Consider the following 25,269-nt stretch of genomic DNA (forward strand, 5'->3'; position numbering starts at 1 on the left):
TCAGTAGCCCTCCTGTACACAGATGATAAATGAGCTGAGAAAGAAATCAGAGAAACATTACCCTTCACAATAGCCACAAATATCATAAAATATCTCAGAGTAACTCTAAGCAAACAAGTGGAAGACTTATATGACAAGAACTTTAAATCTTTGAAGAAAGAAATGGAAGAAGACACCAGAAAGTGGAAAGATCTCCCATGCTCTTGGGTAGGTATAATTAACATAGTAAAAATGGCAATCTTACCAAAAGCAATCTACAGATTCAATGCAATGCCCATCAAAATCCCAGCAAATTCTTCACAGACCTCGAAAGAACAATACTCAGCTTTATATGGAAAAAGCAAAAAACCCAGGATAGCCAAAACAATCCTGTACAATAAAAGAACATCTGGCAGCATCAGAATCCCTGACTTCAAACTCTATTACAGAGCTACAGTACTGAAAACAGCCTGGTATTGGCATAAAAACAGACAGGAGGACCAATGTAACTGAATCAAAGACCCAGATATTAATTTACATACCTACGAACACCTGATTTTTGACAAATATGCAAAAAATATCAAATGAAAAAAGAAAGCATATTTAACAAATGATGCTAGCATAACTGGATATCGACATGTAGAAGAATGAAAATAGACCCATATCTATCACCATGCACAAAATTCAAGTTCAAATGGCTCAAAGACTTCAATATAAAGCCAGACACACTAAACCCCATAGAAGAAAAAAAAAGTGGGAAAGTGGGAAGTACACTTGAACACATTGGCACAGGAGACCACTTCCTAAATATAATCCCAGCAGCACAGACACTGAGAGAAACAATTAATAAACGGGACCTCCTAAAACTGCAAAGCTTCTGTAAAGCAAAGGACATGGTCAACAAGACAAAACAGAATGGGAAAAGATCTTCACCAACCCCACATTGGACAGAGGGCTAATTTCCAAAATATATAAAGAACTTAAGAAATTGGTCATCAAAAAAACAAATAATCCAATAAAAAAATGGAGTACAGACCTATACAGAGAACTCTCAACAGAGGAATCTAAAATGGCTAAAAGACACTTCAGGAAATGTTCAACATCATTAGCCATCAGAGAAATGCAAATCAAAACAACTCTGAGATTCCATCTTACACCCATAAGAATGGCCAAGATCAAAAACACTGATGACAACTTATGCTAGAGAGGTTGTGGGGAAAGAGAACACTCCTGCATTGCTGGTGGGAATGCAAGCTGGTACAACCCCTTTGGATGTCAGTGTGGCGATTTCTCAGAAAATAGGAAACAATCTACCTCAAGACCTAGCAATAACCACTTTTGGGTATATACGCAAAGGATGTTCAATTTTTCCACAAGGACATTTGCTCAACTATGTTCATAGCAGCATTATTTGTCATAGCCAGAACCTGGAATCAACCTAAATACCCCTCAACCAAAAATTGAATAAGAAAAATGTGGTACACTTACACAATGGAGTACTACACAGCAGAAAATAACAGTGTCATCTTGGAATTTGCAGGCAAATGGATGGATCTTGAAAACATCATATTGAGCGAGGTAACCCAGGCCCAGAAAGACAAATATCATATGTACTCACTCATAAGTGGTTTTTTTTACATAAAGCAAAGAAAAATCAGCCTACAATTTACAATCCCAGAGAATTGAGATAACACTGAGGACCCTAAGAAAGACATGCATAGATCTAATCTGCATGAGAAGTAGAAAAAGACAAGATCTGAGTAAATTGAGAGCATAGGGACCATGGGTGAGAGGAAGGGGGGGGGACAGAGAAAATGTATAGCTCAATAAAATCAATCAATTAAAAGAAAAGAGCAGGTTGCGTAAGCTATGGGGAACAAGCTAGTAAGCAGCTCCCCTCCATGGCCTTGCATCAGCCCCTGCCTCCAGGTTCCTTCCCTGTTTGAGTTCCTGTCCTAATTTCCTTTGATGAATAGTAATGTGGAAGTGTGAGCTAATGAACCCTGTCCTCCCCGGGTTGCTTTGGTCATGGTGTTTCATCACAGCAACAGACTCTCTAACTAGGACAAGATGCTATGCAGGGGCTACAGGGGTGGCTCAATGCTAAGAGCACTTGTTCCCCTTCCAGTGGACTCAAGACAGACAGCTCACAACTGCCTGTCAACAGCCCCAGAGGGTCAGATGCCTTCTCCTGGCTTCTATAGCCATCCGCACATGAGGCACACACCGACACAGACACAGACACATAAATAAAAGGCACTAGGCCATTGGTGCTATGTAATGAAACTTGCTATTGCAAACAAAAACATTTAATATCTGAATAAGCAATTGTCTTAAAGAGTGAAACTTGGAAATGATATTGTCGGGTCCAAAGAAAACTCCCCTTCCCCCCCAGTTCTGGTGGTTAGACAAAAGCCAACATTTCTCAAGAATTTGTGAGGCAGGTTCCCCTCTAACAAAAGAACCAGTTCCCGTATCACTGGCAGAAGAGACAAATGTCTGGCTGCAATCCTACTCGCACAACAAAGTGCATGCTGGCCTCCTGCTCTCTCAGTGTCACGGGTGCCTAGCTATCCTCCCCTCCTCCCCTCCTAGGAACTTCCCCCACCCCCAGCTACTCCTTTCTCCTTCTCCTCAGCCACTGTTTCTGTTCTCCTTCATCTCTTTTGCCCCTCTCTCTTCCGTCTTCCTATCCTGGTCCTCTCTTGGTCCTCCTCTGTCATCCCCCTCCCCTCTCCTGGCCAGGCCAAGTATGCTGGCTGTGTTCAGTCTACTACTTTCTCTTCCTGCTCTGGATTCTTCCAGATGCTTCCGACAGTACACACTCTCTCTCTCTCTCTCTCTCTCTCTCTCTCTCTCTCTCTCTCTCTCTCTCACACACACACACACACACACACACAATAAAAACCTTCCCTCAGCCATACCTTGGAGCAGCCACGTCCTCAGTTTATACAGAATGCTGATACTGAATTTTGCTAGAGAAGAAAACTGGTGGAGGTTGGGAACTGCTAGCTATCAATGATTACTGATAAATCATTTTTATATGCCAAGCACTATGTGTCATAAGCTTTTTTAAAAATGATAGCTTTTGATTTTACAATACAAAATCTAATTTCACAAACTTAGGCAGGACCACTAGGTAATATAATCAGCAGAGCTGAAACCAAAACCCGGTCTGTCTGATACTAAAAAGCCCCTCTTTCTGCAATGATACCCTTTTAGCTAGTGGACCAAGAAGTGATTTTTTTTTTTTGGCTTGTCTTCTGAAAGTACACCATCCCTGCTACTGTGGGGCTCATTTGTGTGAAACTATCTTGACCAGGAGTTAAACAGCAGAGGAGTTTGCTTTTTTTCTGTTATGAGAAGTCTGGGCACAGTGGGTAAGGGTGGGTGCAGCCCCTTTTTCTGTTGAGTGTTGTCCCACTCCTGCTCACCGCAGGAAGAAAATTGGGGGAGAGAAGAGGAAGTCTTCCTCAAGAAAGTAAGCCTTACCTGGACTTCCTTCTGCATTTCCTTTCTTCTGCGTTCCGTGTCCAGAATTGTGTAGCGGTGTTCTTCCCAGCAACGACACCTGCTGCACTTTAGCTTGGTAAATTGCTTTCTTGAAGGAGAGTCGAGGTGGGGAATTACTCTCGTAGGCATCTGACAATTCAGACGAGAGATAGCTGGACAGAAGCCTCAGATCTCAGTTTCTAGGAGCTTGGAGCACCTGTCCTAGTTCATTTCTCCATTTCTGTGACAAAATTCCTGACAGAGTACCTGTGACCAAATAAGCAGGTAGGCTCCTTTTGGCTCATATCTCCAGGCTACAGCGCATCATGGCCTGGAAGGCAGGAGTGGAGCCAGTGCAGCCAGGAAAGAGAGAAAGAAAAGCTCAGCTCGTTTTCTCCCTTTCATTCACTCCCAAACCCCAGTCTGCACGGATGCTGTCACCTACATTCAAGGTGGGTCTTCCCACCTCGGTGAAACTTCTTAGAAAACGTCCTCCCGGACACATTCAGAGGTGTGTTTCCATGGTGCCTCTACATCCGATCAAGTTTGCAAGGAAGGTTAACCATCATAACACCCCTCTGGATGAATTTTGTTTGAAGGGAGGCAGAAGAGGCTGGAAGGAGAGAAACTGGGAACCAATGGGTCTGCCACAGTCTCCACCACCAGCACCCTGAACATGCCCCGGGGAGGGTGTAGTCTGGTTAAGTAGCCATTCTCACACCTCTCCGTTGGAAAAGCCTCAGGACAGTATTGATAAGAAATTTGGGCATAGAGGGGGGACAAGGGCACGTGAGGATTCTTGGTAATCTAGGAGCATTTGAAGACCAAATCTGCCTCCTGGAGCATTGAGTAAGGCACTATGAAAGTGTAGGCTGGCTCCTCGGAGCTACTTCTTCCGGCCCTAATGTTTACCAAGGCACCTCTCCTTCTGGGATCATAACTGCAGGATCTGTTAAGCCTAGCGTGTAAGGATGGTGTACACCTAGCTTAGAGAGATGGATGGCTGACCCTGTTTAAAGAACACACTCCACAGATAGTGGCTGTTGTTTTTCTTCTTTCTATGATCTGCCACTGCACACCTCCTGCACCCCACCCCCAAGCAAAAGGATCCCCTAGCCATTTCTGGTGCTCTACCTTCTCTTTGCGCAGCGGGAGGGGGAGCATGACCACAGCTTCACTAGAGTTCATTACGGCTTTCTTTCAGGACCGGGGGCCTTTATTACCCCGTCAGGCCATTTCTGAGTTCCTGGCAAGGTCAGTTTAGCCCCCTCGGGAGGGCAAAAGGCCTAGACTACAATCCTGAACTTGGATCTTGAGACAATGGAAGAAAAGCATGTCGTATTTTAAATGACAAACAAGTCATAAATTCTCAACAAATATTTACTGAATTAACGCTAGCCAGCAAAGAAAAAAACCACAAGGTATATTACTGCAAATTTTGATTTTTTAAAAAATCAGAATTTATAGTGCACTTAGGCAATTGCTTAGCGGCACAGGCGTCTCAAGTCATGTCGCCTTGGGAACATCCTCATCTGCAGACAATTGCCAAGAGTAAATCTGAGAAACAGGCTGCATGATGAGAGAACCTCAGGCTGGGCTTGGGTCCTCAAGGTCTGGCACCAGGAAGGGGTCTCCTGCACCCTGCAACCCCTGCAGGCTTCTGCTAGCTCTATCTTTTCCAGCCTTCCCGGTGTGGCAGCCTTTCGTCGCCTCACCGGCAGGGGACGTCCTACGCAGTGTCTAGGGAGTGCATGCTCACAAGCCAGAGCCTGCTTTTTCCAGTATGAGCCAGATGGGCGATCTCTGCGAGGACTCAGGCAGCTTACCCAGAGAGCTCTAGGCCAGGCTGGACTGAGAGGAGTGTCCAGATTGCTGTGTTAATGACCTGGGAAAGAAGGGGTGAGGTGGGAGGGGCGAGCGGAGGTGAGGCTCCGCCTCTTGTGGCTCACCTGGGGCAAGTGGAGCGGAGGTGGGCGGGGCGAGCGGAGGTGAGCGGCGCTCTGCCCCGCCCCTCCGGCGTCACGGGGTTGGGGGGTTGGAGGCTTGAAGCTGCTCGCGCTAAGCGGGTGCTGAGGAGTGCCAGCCAAAGTGAGCCCACGACTCTTGGGGGCCAGTTGACTGTCGCGTCACGAGGAGGTTTCCCTTCCCGGGACTCGGGGTGGCGCCGCGCCTCGGTAGGCTTCAGCAGAGCCGAGGTGGAAAAGGAGCAGAGTCCCCCGGTCCGCACGCCGCGGTTCCCAGGCTTCGGCTGCCGAGGGCAGAGGTGGGTGTGTCTCGTTCCTCGCTGGCTTTCTGGCACACGCCCGGGCGCTCCCGGTCGCTGCGACTGAACCTTGGGCTCTGCCAGGCGGTTAGTACTGGAGCGCGGCGACTGGCTCGGGACCCGCCCTGGGAGCCCGGGGTTGAAGCTACTTCTGCGGAGGTGGGCGAGCGGTGGCACCCCCGACACCACACACTCTCTCTCTCTCTCTCTCTCTCTCTCTCTCTCCCTCTCTCTCTCCCTCCCTCTCTCTCTCTCTCTCTCCCTCTCTCTCCCTCTCTCTCCCTCTCTCTCCCTCTCTCTCTCTCTCTCTCTCTCTCTCTCTCTCTCTCTCTCTCTCTCTCTCTCTCTCTCTCTCTCTGTGGTAAAAGGACACGTTTTGGGAATAGTTTCTCCACATGCGATCGTGGTTGAAACTCAATTGTTCTGACTTAATGGCAAGATCCCTGAACCATGTTGCTGGCTTCATAATTACGTTACTTAAAAACTGATTTTTTTTTTTTAGGATTACTGACTGAACTTGACATACGGATTGAGAATTTGATTCAAAGTTTGGGGTGCAGGAGTGCACTGGGCCATGAGAGGTTAGCAGCCAAAGATGGATGTTCGGCATGCAAGTCTTGTCTGTTTTTGCATGTGTTGGGTCTTTTAAAAGTTGCCACACTGCTTTTCTCATTTGTTTTCCAGAAAGTAAGTTCAGCACTATACAGGTGACTCTAGTTTCAAAGCCTTTCATATATCAATTATTTTTCATACATTGGATAGGAATTCTGCCTCATCAGACTGATCCGAAAAGATCATAGTCTCACCTGTCTTACACAGGCTCACAGGTGTTTGTTAAGTGGATCAAGTTCATGCAGGTGGGTGCTGGCTCAGCTTTTTCTGAACACACACCATTGGCAAACCTGGGGGTTAGGCTGCCTCCAGTCAGGCGGTTTGTATCAAATGTGTTAGCATTCTTTTCCAGTGGCTCAAATCCCCTCTGAGTTATACTCAGCAGAAAACTAGGCCCAGGGTTTGGGTCTGGCTCAGCAGTAGAGCATTTGCCTGGCATGATTCAGGGCCTGGGCTGGGTCTCCAGCACCTTCAACTCCCCAGAAGAGACCAGAGTAGTGGACTACACGTGTCCTCTTGGGATCATGTGCACTTCTGGAACATTCTGTATGTCAATAGTTTTGTAATGATGAAGACAACATCAGATGAGTGGGGATATTCTTAAGCCTTGAAAAGATCTGTATTTTTTTTTTCCATATTGATTCCACTTTGCTCTCAGGATTATGAAACAAACATCCAGTCAAGAACTGACTCCCGCAGTCACATGGTCCACGCCATTCTTTTCTTTTTGTTTGTGTGGAGATAGTTATATTCATCTAAATTATTTTCCTTCAGATTCTATCCTGTAATTCTTACTTACTTACTGTCATACTTGATTGGCAATTTGTGAAAGTGTAGATTCCAAGATGGGACTGTTGAAGTGCAGTGGATGAAGACAGGGAAGGCAGACTCTGCAGCAAGAACCTTCTTCTAAGTAACTCACTACAGCTGGATTGAATGTTCCTTTGGTTTTAAAAAGAGGCACCAGAGAGAACTGTGCCTGTGATCGTGGATTGCTGAAGTGTTAGAAAAATCACCCCAGAGGGAAATACGAGTTTATTCTTGAGTCAGGTATGAAGGACCACGGTCTATGAACACAGATTCAGGCTTCCCAGATAAATGTTCTAATGTGGAAATGGTTTCATGATGTTTTAGTAGTTATAGAGGACAAAAGAAAGTCATAATTTAAGTCACTTAAAAACATGCACTGAAGAAACATCAGTTAGGCAATCGCAGCAAAGAGGGGAGAGCCCTGCCTGATGCTGGCTGATAGGCCTTAGCTCTGGGGTGATGAAAGTTAGCGGTCTACTAAGTTAATACAGTCCAGAGGATTTTACTGAGAGTCACAAGGCCATTAGGCCAGAGTTGGGCAATGAGTGGTTGTTCAGAGGACTAAAGATAGCACAAAATGATTTGAGTCTAGAGAGACATCCTAGCTCTCTACAGTCATGGAGTTCTCATCAGATAAACTGTACATGGGTATAGTGGGTTTCTGGATGTTTTGTTTGTTTTGTTTTTCCTTTCTGGGAACTTGGTTTACAGTACCTCAGTAAAATCGATTGGCATATGGTTCAGTTTTCATTGTATGAATGAAAGAAATATACAGTGGTTGCCAGGCACTTAGATCCATAAACCCTTAGTTTCCAAGAAAATAGGAAACCAAAGGTGAGGGACTCATTTACAGTTTTGCCAAAATGAGGTGGGAGGTCTGTGTGACTTCCCCCACTGCTGTGGCCGTCTCACCGTTATGGAAGGCTTGGACATAAAGGCTGTAGCATATAGACTTTGACCCACACTAAGTTAACAAATCCTTCCTGTTGGGAAGGAGGCCTCAGCCACAGGTTACCTCACAGTCTCTGCATTCTGTTACTTGGCTGATGAAATGGACCCTTAAGGAGCCCCATTCTTTAAAGAGAAGAATTTCAGTGGTTTGGGGCCTAGTGGGGTAACAGCATCACCCATTTTAGGCCTGTCAGAATTCTTTGTCAGTAGACCCTATTTCTTTTCTTTTTTTTTTTTCCAAGACAGGGTTTCTCTGTAGCTTTGGAGCCTGTTCTGGAACTAGTTCTTGTAGCCCAGGCTAGCCTCGAACTCACAGAGATCCTCCTACCTCTGCCTCCCGAGTGCTGAGATTAAAGGCGTGTGCCACCACCACCCAGCCAGACCTATTTCTTGAAGAGATACAGAATATCCTTTAAAAAAAAAAAATAAATAAACCCCCCCCTTTTTTTTTTAACAAAACTGCTCACAACAGTTTAAAATTATCCACAAACTAGAAAGAGCAAAGTTCTCTCTATACAAAGGGAAATATTGATGTACTATGTAATACTAAATAATATGTATAATATAGATCTCAGAAGCATTATGCTAAGTGGATTAATTAATACATAAACACCTACATTTAAAAAATAATTTTATTCTTTGACAGTTTCATATAGTAAATTTCGATCATGTTTACCCTTGTCCTGCTCCTCATCTTCACCTCCCTACCCACCCAACTCCTGCCTTTTCTTTTTTTTTTTTTTTAAAGCCCATCCTGTCCAATTTATTGCCCAACTACTCTTGGGTGTGAGCCCTGCCCTGGAATGCGGCTGACCTACCAGGAATCACACAGTTAAAAAAAACCAACTCTCTCTTCCAGCAGCTATCATCAGATCCAGCGGCTCTTGGGCTACTGGTGGGGTTTTATGCCCCCCATCCTCCAAGCAGGAATTTTTTCTGGCTTGAGCTTGTGCAGTTTTGTACATGTTGTCACAGATGCTGTGGGTCCTTGTGTTATTGTCCTGTTGTCTTTTGAAAACACTGTGTCTTTGATGTTATCTGCCATCTTGGTGCTTACACTTTGTCCCCCTCTTCCCGGAAGATCCTGACCCTTGGGGAAAGGAGTTTGATATAAATGTCTCATTTAGATATTTTACTGAGCACGCCAGTCTTATTCGCTGCATGTTGACCAGTTGAGGATCTCTGTGCTAATTGTCATCTACTCAAGAAGCTTGTCTGAGAGGGCTGGGCAATGTACTCATTGATGGGTATAGCCGAAAGTGATTAGGGGTTGTTTTAATACTGTATCCATTTGCAGAATAATAGTGCCAGGTTCTTCCCTAGGAGCTGTCTTGCCACAGGTTCTGGGCCTGGTCAGCAGTGTCAGGTATGTGGTCCATCTAATGCAGTGGACCTTGGATACAGTCAGGAAGTGCTTGCTCACTCCATAACCGCTGTGCCACTGGTGCCACTGGTGTATCCGTGGACATACCTTGTCGGACCATTTCTGATTGTAGTTTTCAGGGTCTACAGTCCGGTGGATGCAGAGTACTTCCCAGCAGCACAGAAGCTAGCCAGGTGGGGTGAAGCTTCCCGTTGAGTACCAGCTAGAATCAAGTATGGAGTGTTTCCAGCAATAGGGTCTTACTGGCCATTTCTGAAGAGTAACCAAGAGCGTTAGCAATAGCCTGTACTGTTTGGGGATCTCTGGAGCCCCATTGCTAATGCAGAGTGACCTTCTGTATCTTCTCTGTAGAGGTCATCAAACTTAGGATCCTTAAAGCCTGTTAAACACACTAATTTTTGTTTTGTTTTTCAAGACAGGGTTTCTCTGTGTAGCTTCGGCAGTCCTAGAACTCACTTTGTAGACCAGGCTGACCTTGAACTCACAGAGATCTGCCTACCTCTGCCTCTCCAGTGCTGATATTAAATGCCTGCGCCCCCTAATTTTTTTAAAGAAAAAGATAACGGCAGTCTGACATCCAGAGTGACCCCCAGAGTATTAGCATGAGATCACAATTACATAACTACCCAACACGGTTTTCTCCCTAGTCCTTTAAAAGAAGATGTTGTGGAAAGAGAACATTGCTAGGTCCCTCCATAGCAAGGCAATGGCCTGATGCATTCTCTCTCCGGATAGATAGTGCTAAAAGCTGTTATAACCCAACAGATGTGACACCATCTTTCTCCTGACTTGTTTGCCTAAAGGGGATAAACACATTAGAAAGGCACATTGGTGCCCTTGTTGGCCTGGATGTGAGAAGGGGAGGAATGGCAGCCAAGTCAGCAGCCATGTTTGCAAACACGGCTGTCATCTGCCTCAACCTTCTCGCCTGGGAGTGTGGTGGGGTGGGGATGTTGATTTCCTTCCTTCTTTCCTTCCTTCCTTTCTTTTTTACTTTATTTAATTATTTTTTTCCATTTATTTTACAAATGGACCACGGTTTCCCCTCACTCTTTGATTTTCAATGAAGGGTGACTTTGTGGTCTTGGGGAGCCAAAAGTTGACTTGGAGTCATTTTTTTGTTTTTTCTTTCTAAAGGTTTGTTTCCCTTTATGTGTGTGTGTATTTCTCTGTGTTTGCCATGTATGTGTGGGTGCCTGAAGTGGCCAGAGGAGGGTGTCGGGTCTGCTGAACCTGGAGTTACAGATGATTGTGAGCTACTTAACAAGGATGCTGGGAACCAAACATGGGTCCTCTCTAACCTCTGAGCCATCTCTCCAGCCCGCTTTGTTGTTGTTTTTCTGATACAGTGCCCATGTAGCCCAGGCTAGCCTCAAACTCTGCCTGCGCCTGAGATGACCTTGAAGGCCTGCCACACCTGCCTGCACCTCCTGCTATGAGCCTGCTCTTGGCTTTCCATAGTCTTGGGGATCAAACCATAGTCTAATGTGTGTGGTAGGCGAGATGTCTCCCAATGGCTCTAATGTTCTCATCCTCTTACCACTTTTTAAAAGTATGGAAGAAGAAAAATTTAGCTAAGAGTCATGCTAGTCTTTTTATTAATTATACACCTTTTAATTTTTGAGACAGAGTTTCCCTCTATAGTCCAGGAACTCAGTATATACCCCAAGCTAGCCTCGATCTTATGGGCGGGCGATCCTCCTTCCTTGGTGTCCCGAGTGTTAGGGCGTTGTTTAGGGCAGGGGTGGAGGTGTGTGCATGTGCACTGCTGTGCTCACCCGTTCCTATGTTTAGGGCAGGGGTGGAGGTGTGTGCATGTGCACTGCTGTGCTCACCCGTTCCTATGTTTAGGGCAGGGGTGGAGGGTGTGCATGTGCACTGCTGTGCTCACCCATTCCTATGTCTAGGGCAGGGGTGGAGGTGTGTGCATGTGCACTGCTGTGCTCACCCATTCCTATGTCTAGGGCAGGGGTGGAGGTGTGTGCATGTGCACTGCTGTGCTCACCCGTTCCTATGTCTAGGGCAGGGGTGGAGGTGTGTGCATGTGCACTGCTGTGCTCACCCGTTCCTATGTCTCTGGAGGCCAGGGGTGGAGGTGTATGCATGTGCACTGCTGTGCTCACCCGTTCCTATGTCTCTGGAGGCCAGGGGTGGAGGGTGTGCATGTGCACTGCTGTGCTCACCCGTTCCTATGTCTGGGGCAGGGGTGGAGGGTGTGCATGTGCACTGCTGTGCTCACCCGTTCCTATGTCTCTGGAGGCCAGGGGTGGAGGTGTGTGCATGTGCACTGCTGTGCTCACCCGTTCCTATGTCTCTGGAGGCCAGGGGTGGAGGTGTGTGCATGTGCACTGCTGTGCTCACCCGTTCCTATGTCTCTGGAGGCCAGGGGTGGAGGTGTGTGCATGTGCACTGCTGTGCTCACCCGTTCCTATGTCTCTGGAGGCCAGGGGTGGAGGGTGTGCATGTGCACTGCTGTGCTCACCCGTTCCTATGTCTAGGGCAGGGGTGGAGGGTGTGCATGTGCACTGCTATGCTCACCCGTTCCTATGTCTCTGGAGGCCAGGGGGATGTCAGTCATCTTCTGCCGTTCTCCACCTTGTGCTTGAGAGATGATCTTACTGAACTTGGAGCTCACCATTTCGAGTAATCTAGCGAGGTTGCAAGCCCCCAGATCCACCTGTCTCTGCCGCAGCTCCACACCCTGCCACGCCTGGCTTTTTTTTTTTTTTTTTACAGGGATTCCGGGGACTGGAACTTACATCCCCAAGCTTCACCGGCCAATCTGCCCCACCAGTCCTCTTAACAAACGCATTTAATTCTCACAGATCCGCCTTACACTGGGTATCACGTCACAGCCCGCTTTTGGAAGGGAATCATGCTTAGAAGACTTAGTAGTTAGCTCGATGGCCCGTGACTGGCAGCCTGACCACAGCTAGGCTTACCCCCTGCCTTTCCCTCCCACTGCATCCCTACACTCCAGTTTTTAAAAAGCAAGTAATGATAAAGAAAGGGGACTCAGTCACCATATTGGGAAGAGGGACAGACAAAGGGTCTAATGGCCCCAAGTTCATCTTCCGGGAAACATTAACTTTAGGTTTAAATGGAGTGGAGAAGGAATTGGGGGGGGGGGGAGAGGAACAAAAGATACGAGTGCATAATTAAGCAGCTCTGATCAAGGGCATCTGATTGGCCAGTGTCTCAGTTCTGGTTCTGCAAGGTGGTCTAAGGAAGTTGTTACCTCCCTTGTTACTTTAGGGAAGCAGTCTGGTTCCTACAGGGTGATTACTTCTGCTCTCAGGGGAGCCTCACCCAACAGAGATGTTGCCTTTATCTTGAGGGTAATTGTGCTGTGAGGGTTCCCTGACCCTGGATGCCTTCAGTCTAGAAGGGAATGAGCGAGGTTGGGTGTAGCGATGTTTCATTTGTATTTTAATAAAGTTTGCCTGAAGATCAGAGAGTAAAACAGCCCCACTGGTCAGCCCTAGAGACCAAGCAGTGGTGGCACATACCTTTAATCCAATTAGCCACACTAGTTTGCCATAGAAACCTGGCAGAAGTTGTGCACGTCTTTAATCCCAGCACTAGAGAGGAATATAAGAAGGGAGGAGATAGCTCTCATTCTGTCTCATTCTGAGATTCCTGAAGGCAGGATCGCCATTTCAGACTGAAGTTGAGGTAAGAGTCAGTGGCTGGCTGTTTTGTTTTTCTGACCTTCAGGTTGAGCCCCAGTTCCTGTCTCTGGGTTTTTATTAATGGTGCTGCGGCTAGACAGACGGCTACTCCTGGAGTGGGTGGCATGCATGTGGGTGTCTGAACCAAAGCGAAGGAAGCACAGCACCAGGCTTTCCTCCAGGTACTCTGCAAGCTTCGGCGCCTTTACCAAAAGTAGAGCCTCACTGCCTGGTGCAGCAGCCTCAACCGAGCCCTCGCTGTGAGAAGTGAGGGCTGCATTGTTCCCAGCCTCTTTGCAGTGCCATGCGTACTCTAGGGTCCCCGTTGTGCACCGGCTGTCCATCTAGGTGCTAGCCTGATAGTGCAGACTCTCCCACCACCCTCCGTGGTGACACACAGAGCTGTCCATCATCTAGGTGCTAGCCTGATAGTGCAGACTCTCCCACCACCCTTCGTGGTGACACACACCAGCTGTCCATCTAGGTGCTAGCTCGATAGTGCAGACTCTTCCCACCACCCTCCGTGGTGATACACTTGGGACCCGAGTCATGGCCAGCCAGATGAGTTAAAAAGAAAACTGAACCTGCATGGAACATCAGATCTGGACCCAAGAGATGGCTCAGAGGGTCCATCTGAGTTCCCAAGCCAAACAACCTGACTTCAGCCCCCAGAAATCACATGTTAGAACAGAGCTTGCCTTTGCATGTTGTCCTCTGACCTCCACACACATGCCATGACACGTGCTTGAGTATGCACATGTGTACACATGCACACACAAAATAGATGTTTTAAAAAGAAAATTACTTTTTTTTTTACATGATCTGTTCTTCTAAGACATGTTCAAGGGAGTACTGAAACTGCCACCTCTGTAGTGAAAGCCGCTGGGTTCTTGTTCCCACAGGTCTCCACTCACAGTGTTTGCCATCCTCGAGTTTCTTCCTCTTTCAGTAGGTTTATTAGGCATGTGGGCAGGGAGCAGTGGCCTAGATTTGGGAGTGGTGAGCTGGTGGCAGAGGCTGTGGCATAACAGTCAAACCCAGTAACTTGTTTGTTGCCAGGCTATTAAAATTGGTGTCCCGCAGTTTAATATCAGGACAGACAGAACTAGTTGGGTATAGTGGAGCATGTGCCTGTAGTTCCAGTTGCTCTGGTTACTGAGGCAGACTCATAAACAAGTTCAAGGCCAAAGTGGTACCCTAGTGGTTTTCAGCCTTCCTACTTCTGCAGCCCTTTAATACGACTCCTCATGTTGTGGTGACCCCAACCATACAATTATTTTCATTGTTACTTCATAAGTGTAATTTTGCTACTGTTTATGAATTGTAATGTAAATATTTGTGTTTTCTGATGCTCTTAGGTGACCCCAGTCAAAAGGTCATTCAACCTCCAAAAGAGTCATGACCCACAGATTGAGAGCCGCTATGATAGAGAAACCATATGCATCCACCACACTCACTCTTAAACATACAGTCACAGAGATGAATCTCAAAAACAACATGCTCTGGCCTGCCTCCCTCCCTCCCTCCCTCCCTCCCTCCCTCCCTCCCTCCTTTCCTCCTTCCCTCTCTCTTTCTGAATCACATTTATGACAGTTCACTTTTTCTTTATAAAAAACAATCTTAGGCCCCCTTCCAGAATAAAGTTTACGTACTATGAGCACCTGGTGTTCTGAAACCTAATAGTGTCAGACTTAGGAAGCAAACCCAAGCCTGGTTACCGTTACATAATAGCATGCCAGAAGCTCCTTGGAAGTCAGAAGGTAGAGCTAGTGCACCCTGGGAACTCCAGCCTGATTGTGGGAGCAAAGTGGTCCTGAGGCTGGGTCCCGGAATTAAGCTGAGCTGGATACCAGGCATGCTCTGCCCACCTGACTCCAGTCAGCTGCAAGTCTACTTCCATATGCTGCTTAGGCATGGCTTCTCAGAAAGCTTGGCTTGGATGAGGAACTGAGGCACTGGCCCACAGTCCGGCCTCCCAGATGCTTCCGCAAGTCAAGTCTCAGGTGGCTAGATTTCCTCAATTTGAAGCTTTCTATTAAGGTCATGGGGTCAGTGTTCTCATCCCTGCTGTGTCTGCAGTTTTATCACAGTTCAAGTTCTCTTGGGAATATGGTTTCCTTCCCCGGAGCCCTTGAGTTCCACAGGCCTGGGCACGCACAGAAATGGAATGGTTTCGGGAAAAGGTACTGTCTTGAGGTCTAAATAGACTCACTGCAGGAATGTCGCCTGGATAAGAAAGCAGATTTCTGAAGGGCTGCAGATGGAATTCCTGCTTAGGCCCACAGACATAAGCCCGTCTTATAGACACACAGGTTCTGTAAATGGCAGGTCAGCGGGCTGGTGGTTGACCTTCCGGGTACTCTGGGATTCAGGTTTGACTGTGAGCTCTGTCAGGATCTCCTTGACCAAGTGAAAGAGAGCTGCCTGACTGTTGGCTTGAGAACAAAGTAAGAGAAAACGATCCGGAGCGAGGACTCGGTGTGTGGGGGACTGGAGTCTGGGGTTTCCATCCCCTCGTGTGTTTACAGGTCTCCCTGTGTTTAGCCTTTCCTTGTCATACCTCTTGTATAAAACAGAGTTAGCAGCAATGTCCTCCTTGGAGATGAGCCTCTGTTAGCACCTGCATGATAGAAGGTCATAGGGGTAAGGCGCTCCCTGTTGTTCTTGGCAGCGGGGTTCCCTGTTGTTGACTGAGCCCGTGTGGCTTATTTACTTTGTGGACACGTTCTCCACCCCGTAATGCTAGAAGCAAGGCAGAAAGTTACAGGTGCTCTCCAGCTCTAGCCTGTCTTTGTAGAAGGGGCTGTGGGCTGCCCCATGACAAGTGGTGTTGTGTGCATCCTGTTTGGAGCGGGTGAGAACTGCACCCGTGTCCTGGTCTTAGGCTCTGTTATTTGGGCCCTCTGACTATGACCACAATGGAAACCCGCCCTCTGTGTGTGTTCATGAACATCAGTGCTCTCTAACCCCAATGTGAAGAGCAGACTGTCAGTAAAGAGAAAGAGCCTGGCAGGGATTTGGGTGGAGTTGTGTTTGTGCTGACTTGTGTACCAGCTGGGGATATGTGTACCTCACAGATGGCATGAGGGTCAAGAACCATTTTAGAAATCCTGCCGTGGGCACAGTGAAGAGCGCCATCCAACTTGCTTCTGAAAGGGAGCTAGAGCATGCAGTGAGCTCTCAGTGACCACAGTCTGGAAGCAGATTCTGTATTTCAGTGTGAAAGCAGCCTCATGAAGTCTCTAGAGGCACAGCATGAAGAACCCACAAATCACGATTCTTTCCAAATACTTGGTGGCTGCGTCAGATAGGTGGCTCATAGCAAAGTGGGGGCAGCTCTGCCATGGGCCTCAGATGCTACCACCCTCAGCCCTTCGATGGCTGGAAACTATGGGTCTGCTCGTACAGTCCAAGGCCAGACACAGAGCTAGCTGAGGAATGACTGTTTGTGATTAAAGCTAGCCCAAGATCATTGGAATTAGGTTATGGACTTGCAGCATTCCGCCCTCCACACAACACTGGAGTTGATCCGACAACCAGGTTTTGTGCTGTTTGTGTCTGTAAGTTCTTACACAGTTTGTAATGGAAACTCCGGAGCAGAGTACAGTTTACTTTTGAACTTGGAAAAGTATTGTATTATTAACTATTAGTCCCACTTTGAGTAGTAAGCATCTTCTATCCTCTTACAGGGCTCTCTAGTGTGTGGCTTTGTTAGCGGCCTCTGTCACTGTCGCTGCCTGGAAGGAGAGAGGGACATGAACTGGGGTTCTGGGGAGAAGTAGCCAGGAAGTGGGCATCAGACTGGGTGTGATCTTCTTTATCAGAGATAGTGGCGTGCCTGTCCATTGCTTACGTCTTTAAGGTGGCCACGAGAAGTATCTGCTTCTGGGGAGTGAGCTAGCCTGGTCCTGCCTTCCCAAGCCTTGAATAGTTTCCAATCTGTCCCCTGGCCCTGCCATTTTCCAGGGACATCTTCACCTCCTAATCCTAACCCTACAAAGTTTAAAAGGAAGTGAACATTTTTTAAGTGAAATGCTTACAGATTTGTGTGTCATCCTTGTACGGGGGCCATGGTAGCCTCTGTCCTTCCACCTGTAGTGTACATGCTGCTGAAATGGACCTTTAAACCCTGAGTGATGAGTGACCACCTCCAGTGACAGCCTAAGAGATGCCTGGGAGAGTCGTAAGGCTTGTCCCTGCTGGGACTGTGATGGTGTTCCCAGAGGGACAGCACCTGAGGGTGGAACAAAAGCTGAGGGAAGCCCATGGCTACTAGTTATTTCTCCTCTCTCTTTCCTTACGACTGTCCTAAAGTGGGCAGCCCCCCTCTGCCAGGCCCTTCCACCAACAGGTTTCTGCCTGCCATGGGAGCAGTGGAGCCAGCTGACCATAGACTGAACCCAAACCATGAGCCAAAATAAATGCTTCCTTTGGTAAGATGATTTTTTAAAAAGATTGTTGGTGGTGGTGGAGTGGTGGTAGGGGTTGTGTATGGTGTGAGTGTGTGAATGCCAGCATACATGTGCCATGGAGCATATCCAGAGGGCAGAGAACTACTTTAGAGAGTCAGCTCTGGGGCTTGAACTCAGGTCATCAGACTTGTTCAGGAAGCGCCTTACACCCTGCGCCATCTCACTGGCCCAGGATGATGGTTTTTCCTGCTCTTTCTCACAGCAGCAAAGTGACTAATACACATGCCTTACCCCCTCCCAAGGATCCAGAAATACCAACATTTTGGTATATTTCCTTCTTCGTTTATGATAGATTCGTGCTGTAGCCCATGTGGGCCTCAGGCACAAGGTAATGTTTCTATATCAACCTCCCGAGTGCTAGGATCACAGATGTAATCCAGCTTTCCCCCTAAACTTAGTACATTTAACAAACAATGTTGGCATTTTAACCCAGTTGTCATGCCATGACTAAAGCTTACCTTTTTGTTTTTCCATGCTTTGTAAATATCAATAACCTCGTGGCCCTTCAGCAGTTCTCAGCCATTGTCTTAAAAATTAGAGGGCTGGAGCTACAGCATCGTAGCAGAGCACTGAACATGAGCAAAGCCTTGGGTGTGAACCCCAGAGCTAAAACGATGATGATGATGATGATGATGATGATGATGATGATGATAAAATTTAATTATTTATGCCATTGCTCATTTTTATTTTAAATTATTCTGTATTGACCATAATAAACCTTTGAACCCATTTCAGAGTATTCAAGATGGTTGTTGTGGTGGTTTGCATAGGAATGGCCCCCATAGACTCGTGTTTGAAAGCTTGGCCAATAGAGAGTGGCACTATTAGGAAGTGTGGCCTTGTTGGAGGAATTGTGTCACTGTAGGGTGGGCTTTGAGGTCTCACATGCTCAGGCTACTCCCACTGTGGCACACAGCTCACTTCCTGTTGCCTGCAGAACAAGAGGTAGAACTCAGCTACTTCTCCAGCACCTTCTCTGCCTGTGTGCTGCCTTGCTTTCCACCATGACAATAATGGATCAAACCTCTGAACTGTAAGCTAGTTCCAATTAAATGATTTCCTTTATAGAGGTGCCATGGTTTTGGTGTCTCTTTACAGCAATAATAACCCTAACTAAGACAGTTGCCATAAAAATAATTATGTATTCAAACGTTCTGCAGAATTGCAAATGTACTTTACCTTATGGAATATGTAAGATGGTATAAAATAAATTGTGCCTGTGTTCTCCTGTGTTCACATGGAGATGGCCACCTTAGGTCAGTGACAGGGCACACATCTTATCTGGGAACTTGATAGAGTGCGGACTCTTAGGCCAACTTCAACATACATTGAACCAAGATCCTTCTCTTAACTGTGCCGCACTTCACCCTTCCTGAGGGTCTAGGGGAACTCTATCAAGCTTGCCTATGAAAGGCCTGCTGTGCATGGCTTTCTCTTCCATCACTGGGCTGTTAGTGATGGTCTTTTCCTGTTTGTTCTCTTCCCCCAGAGCATGAATCTCATGGCTTCAGGAAATAGTCTCTCTACTGACTGTGGCATAGTTCGTTTGACTGATTCCCATTGTTAGCAGGTTGTTTTGATTCTCAGCAGGGAAGGTATTTTATGGCTGTTGGAAATACACCAGAATGAACTGGTCCGGTGGTTCCTTCCCCACTTCCTTTTAGTTAATTCTTGGAATGCTGCTATCAGACCAAAGGTACGATTGCTATAAATATTCTTTATATCCTCCTGGAGTGTGCAAAGTGCCCCGTGCTAGCCTAGGCCTGTGAGAGTGGTCTGCAGACAGGTGGGGGAGCAGAGCTTATGTCTCCATTTTTGTCGTGCCTCTAGGACTGGCTCAGAGCAGACGCTGAGGTCATTCAGGGTGCATAGAGGAGGAACATAAGTGACAGAGGGATGGGCAGTTGCCTGTGGTGGCAGAGTTCTTTCCTGGCCGAGTCCTGTGTAGTCACAGAAACCACTGGCTGGGAAGTGGCCTCTTCCGTGGTATGTGTGCTGTGTGCACAGCTCAGACTTTTCTCCCAGTGTCCCAGGGTGTAGGAGTGAAGTCTACCTATAGTAACTGCCGGTTTGAAGTGACTAGTCCGGAATCCCCAAGTCTGTAGAATGTGACGGTAACCAGGCTTGGGTTTGCTTCCTAAGTCTGACACTATTAGGTTTCAGAACACCAAGTGCTATATAGTACCATAAACTTTATTCTGGAAGGTGGCCTAAGATTTTTTTTATGAAGAAAAAGTGAACTGTCATCTCTATAAAGGTGATTCAATTAGAGTATGAACTTGGATGCACACACAGAAAGAGAGAGAGAGGGAAGGAGAGGGAGGGAGGAAGGCAGGCCAAAGCATGTTGTTTTTGAGATTCATCTCTGTGACTGTATGTTTAAGAGTGAGTGTGGTGGATGCATATGGTTTCTCTATCATAGCGGCTCTCAATCTGTGGGTCATGACTCTTTTGGAGGTTGAATGACCTTTTGACTGGGGTCACCTAAGAGCATCAGAAAACACAAATATTTACATTACAATTCATAAACAGTAGCAAAATTACACTTATGAAGTAACAATGAAAATAATTGTATGGTTGGGGTCACCACAACATGAGGAGCCATATTAAAGGGTTGCAGTAGTAGGAAGGCTGAGACCACTGGGGTACCACTTTTTGCCTTATTCCCTTGAGACAGGGTCTCTTACTGAACCTGGAGATAGCTTAGTGCCAGTAAACCCATGCAAATCTCCCATAGCACTGAATTACAGGTATAACAGCCATACCCAGCCTTTTCCATGGCTGCTGAGGATTTGAACTCAGATCTTCATGGTTGGTAAGCAGTTGTTCTTAGTTCTTACCAACCGAGCAGTTTCTCCAGCTCTTACATAATTTTTAAAGATTTATTTGTTTATTTGTTTGTTATGTATACAGTGTTCTGCTGGCATGCATGCTGACACACCAGAAGAGAGCATCAAGTCGCATTACAGATAGATGTGAGCCACAGTACAAATGCTGGAAATTGAACTCAGGACCTCCGGAAGAGCAGTCGGTGCTCTTAACCTCTGAGCATCTCTCCAGCCCCTCTTAAGTAGTTTTTATTAACAATTAATATTTTGTTCCTTAAATATATCATAATTTTCCATGTATCTTTTGCAGCCCTCTGAGATGCCACTGAGCTATCATAGATAAAGCTGCTGTAAACGTTCTTGTAGAAATCTTTAAAACTGTCTTACTGAAGCCAAGTTACATGCCATTAAAGCCCACTTGTAAGTTCTTAAGTCTGTGTTTTTTCAAGATTTGAACAGTAGTCACCACAGTGCAGTTTAGAAATTCCTATTGTCCCCAAACCTTCATGTCCATCCTGTCCTCTGCTGGCCCTGAGCAGCCAACAATCTGTTTTGTCTCATAAATACTAAGAAGTTTTATCTAAATGGAATCTTAGAACATGCTTTGGGGGACTTGACTTTAGATGGGGGAGTGTGTATGGGGGTGGGTGCTCATGGAGGCCAGAGGACAACCTCAGGTATTTCTCAGGAGTCTTTTCTGACACTGACCTAGGGATCCCCCTGTCTGTATGTCACAAACATACATCACCAGGCCTGGCTTTGTGTGGATGCTGGGGCTGAACTCAGGCCCACACAATGACACACAAGTGCTTTAGTAGAGGAGACAGCTCCTCAGAGTTTGACTTCTTAACTTCCATTTTTGAGTTAATCTGTGTTGTAAAATATATCAGTAGTAGTAGGCTATTCCTTTGTATTGTTAAAGGATTTGCTTTTATGAAATGACATTATCTATTTATGAACTGATAGGCATTTTAATTGTTTCACTTAGTTTGGTTTTGGTTATTTATATAGTTTTGGTTATTACAAATGCTTCTGGAAACATAATGTTGTTGTGCATATGTATTTGTATAGATTTCATTTTTATGTCTCGGGTGAATTTTTTAAGAGTGTAGTTGTCGAATCAAGTTTATGTTCAACTTTTTAAGAATCTGACAAACTATTTTCCCAAGTGTCTGTGCCATGCTAGACTCCAAGCAATAATGTGTGAGGGATTTGATTTCTCCACTTTCTCAGCAACATCCAGTGCTGGCCATATTTATTATAGCCTGTCTTCATTGCTTTTCTATTGTGCTGAGACTCCATAGCCAATGCAAGCTTATAGAAGAAAGGATTTAATGGGGCTTTACTGTGGAATAATAATCCCTTTGTACGCCATGAAGATTTGTCACTTGGTTTAATAAACAAATTGGTCAATAGCTGAATAGAATAAGGTAAGATGGGAGAGCCAAACAGAGAATGCTGGGAAGGAGAAGCGAGGACTCAGGGGTTGCCAGCCAGACACAGAGGGATCAAGAGATGAATGCACTATGCTAATAAAGAAACTACCATGTGGCAGAGCGTAAATATGGAATATGGGTTAACTTAAAGTGTAAGAGCTAGTTAGTAATAAGCTTGAGCTATTGGCTGAGCATTTATAATTTAAATTAAGCCTTTGAGTGAGTTATTCAGGGAAATGGCCCCTGGGTATTTGGGAACAGGCAAGTGGGAGAGAAATGCCTACTTCCAGGGCTTACAGTTTAAGAGGGTGAGTCCATGACCATTATGGTGGGGAGCATGGTAGCAGGCAGGCAGGCATGATTCTAGAGTATTAGCAGAGAGCTTGCATGTTGAGATAACCACAAGGCAGAAGAGAGATAGCTGGGAATGGCTTTGGCTTTTGAAACATCAGAGTTCTCTTCTGGTGACGCACATCCTCCAACAAGACCACTTTCCAGAAAGTTCCACCAGGTGGGGACCAAACATTCAAATATATGAGCCTCTGGGGCTATTCTTTGTTTTTTTTTTTTTTTTCAAGACAGGGTTTCTCTGTGTAACAGCCTGCTGTCCTGGAACCAAATCTATAGACCAGGCTGGCCTCAAACTCACAGAGATCCTCCTGCCTCTGTCTCCCCAGTGCTGGGATTAAAGGCATGTGCCACCACTCAGCCTAGAGAGCTGTTCTTATTCAAACCACCACACAACCATTCTCTTGAGCATGTGACAGTGTAGCATTATAGTTTTTATTAACATAATTTTTATTGATTATTTGGGAAATTTCACATAATACACCCTGATCACCTGTTGTGGGAATTTTGATCTCATTGTGACACTCCAAGACTATTGTAAATAAAGTTTACCTTGAATGGGGGTGGAGCTAGCAACTATCTGACTGGAATTGGCCATAGAGAAACCAACAGTTTGAATAGAGAAGACACACAGGAAGGAAAGGGCAAGGACTTGAGCTTGGTGATTCCTTTTGGTTTTAGGACACAACTCCTGATGGGTCTCCAGCCAAAAAGCAAGGTCAGCTTGTTGCTTCTCAGCTTCTCTGATCTAACAGGTTTCCACACACACCCCCATCTGACTTCCAAGTCTTTGCTGGCAAATAGAATGATAGATACTTAGTTTAAACCTATATATCATGGCCCTGGCAGCCACGGCACCAGAAGGTCCTCTAGGCCATGGCCTGATTGGCCATGGGGCATTGACTGTGGGACTGTGGAGCCCAGATGATAATTGAAATACTGCAGGAGAAGCTTCCTTGTCCTTCACAGCCAGCTGGAACACGGATCATGGCCTCCCACAAACCACAGACCTCTACCTGGCATCCAGCATCAGCACCTGCCACAGACCTCAGTTGCTCCAGTGCGACGCGGACCAGACACCAACATGATCCCCAGCAACAGCCCGACCCACAAACATTCACCTAGCCTCCCCAGCATGGCCCTTGGTAGCAGTATGGACCACAGACGTTAACATGGCCTCAGGTGGCAGCACAGGCCAGGCCATGCACGTCAACATGGCCTCTAGCAGTAGCTCAGGCCTGGGACGTGGACAGTGGTTCAGCTTCTCTCTACCGTGTGTGCACCACTTAGTTCTTCCGTCCTTCCCACCCCTCCATCGTGAATCCGCTCCTCCCAGTGGCTCTGAGAACTAGCACATCCCTCAGTTTACTTTTCACCCACACAGCTCTACGTGCAAACGCCTACTTACCACAAGTCTGCCTCAAGGCCGCTGGCCTCTGAAGCGCAGTAAATCCTGGCCCACTGAGACTTCTGCAGTCACAGCCATGCTTCGGGTTTTCCTCTTCAGGGGTGGTGATGTGCTCCTGGATCTGGTTCCCCGCTCGGAGGTGGAATAGGTGCTGGAGCTGACTGACTCAGAGTGCTGTGTCTGGGCTGGGGTAGCAGCTGAGCTGCTTAGGCCTCCTGGCACTGGAGTTTTAATTGGCATTTTCTTAAAGTTGAATGATGTAGAGGACTTTTCCATCTGATCAGTAATCATTTTATGTGACAAAATGACTACCTAAATTTTTGCCAGTGCTTTTTAAAACACTTATTTTTTAATTAAAATACAATTACATTATTTCCTCTGCCTCTTTCCTCCATCCCTTTCATTCCTCCCAGCTCCTTCTCAAATTCATGGCCTCTTTTTTTAATTATTACTATTACATGTATGCACACACACAGGGATGACAATCTGCTAAATCATTTAGTTTTGCTTGTATGTATATGTTCCTAGGGCTGTGTAGTGATATTTCATTTGTATTTTAAATAAATAAAGCTTGCCTGAAGATCAGAGAGTAAAACAGCCATATTATCCATCCTTATAGACCAGGCTGCAATAACACACACCTTTAATCCCAGTAGACACACTAGTTTGCCATAGAAACTGGGTGATGCATGCCTTAATCCCAGAACTCAAGAATTTATAAAACGGGAGGAGACAGCTCTCAGTCTCAGTCTCACTCTGAGATTCCTGGAGGCAGGTTCGCCATTTTTGTACTGAGGTCGAGGTAAGAACCAGTGGCTGGCTGCTTTGCTTTTCTGACCTTCAGGTTGAACCCCAATTTCTCCCTCTGAGTTTTATTCATTGTGCTTCAGGGCTAACCACTTAGTATTGGACAACCATTTCAGGAATGCTTTTCATTTAGAGATGGAGCTCTGTGAAACTTCCCCATTCACATTGCATGTCAGCCAGTGGTGTCACTGCTCAGGCCTTGTTGCAGCAACCCTGTTGTGACTTCATGGGTGTAGCTTCCCTGTCTAGAAAACACAGTCGTGCAGCAGACTGCCTGGTCTTCTGGCTCTTCCAGTCTGTCTGCACCATCGTCTGTGACATTCCCTGACCTGAGTGCAGGAGTTTGTAGTCAGAGACTGCTCGTTTGTTTCCCGACCACCCAGCCCGAGTAAACACACAGAAACTATATTAATTGCAGCATTGTTTGACCTATTAGCTTAGGCTTCTTCTTAACTCTTATATCTTAAATTAACCCATTTCTGTTAATCTGTGTATCACGATGAGACTGTGGCCCACCAGTAAGGTTCGGGTGGCATCTTTCTTTTTCGTCAGCTACATGGCGTCTCCTTGATTCCTCCCTCCCCCTCCCTCTCTCTCTCTCTCTCTCTCTCTCTCTCTCTCTTTCTCTCTCTCTCTCTCTCTCTCTCTCCACACACATATATGTTCGGATTTCCCACTACTCGAGATGTGTGTGTGTGTGTGTGTGTGTGTGTGTGTGTGTGTGTGTGTGTGTTTGAATTTCCTACCTAGCTCTGCTCTGGCTGGAACAGCTTTATTCATTAACCAGTGAAAATAAAACATATTCACA

The 25,269-nt window shown here is 46.4% G+C and overlaps 1 protein-coding gene across 2 annotated transcripts in view; it reads left to right on the forward strand.

Moving 5' to 3' along the window:
- The first annotated feature begins 5,655 nt into the window (after window positions 1–5,655).
- Window positions 5,656–25,269, forward strand: part of Gpr160 (G protein-coupled receptor 160) — a 48,370-nt gene continuing 28,756 nt past the window's right edge. For both annotated transcript variants that reach the window (XM_038347140.1, XM_038347141.1), the window contains exon 1: window positions 5,656–5,734. The gene's annotated coding sequence lies outside the window, so the exon portion shown is untranslated. The remainder of the gene's footprint in view (window positions 5,735–25,269) is intronic.

Source organism: Arvicola amphibius, chromosome 11, assembly GCF_903992535.2.
Source record: "Arvicola amphibius chromosome 11, mArvAmp1.2, whole genome shotgun sequence".
Lineage (NCBI taxonomy): Eukaryota > Metazoa > Chordata > Mammalia > Rodentia > Cricetidae > Arvicola > Arvicola amphibius.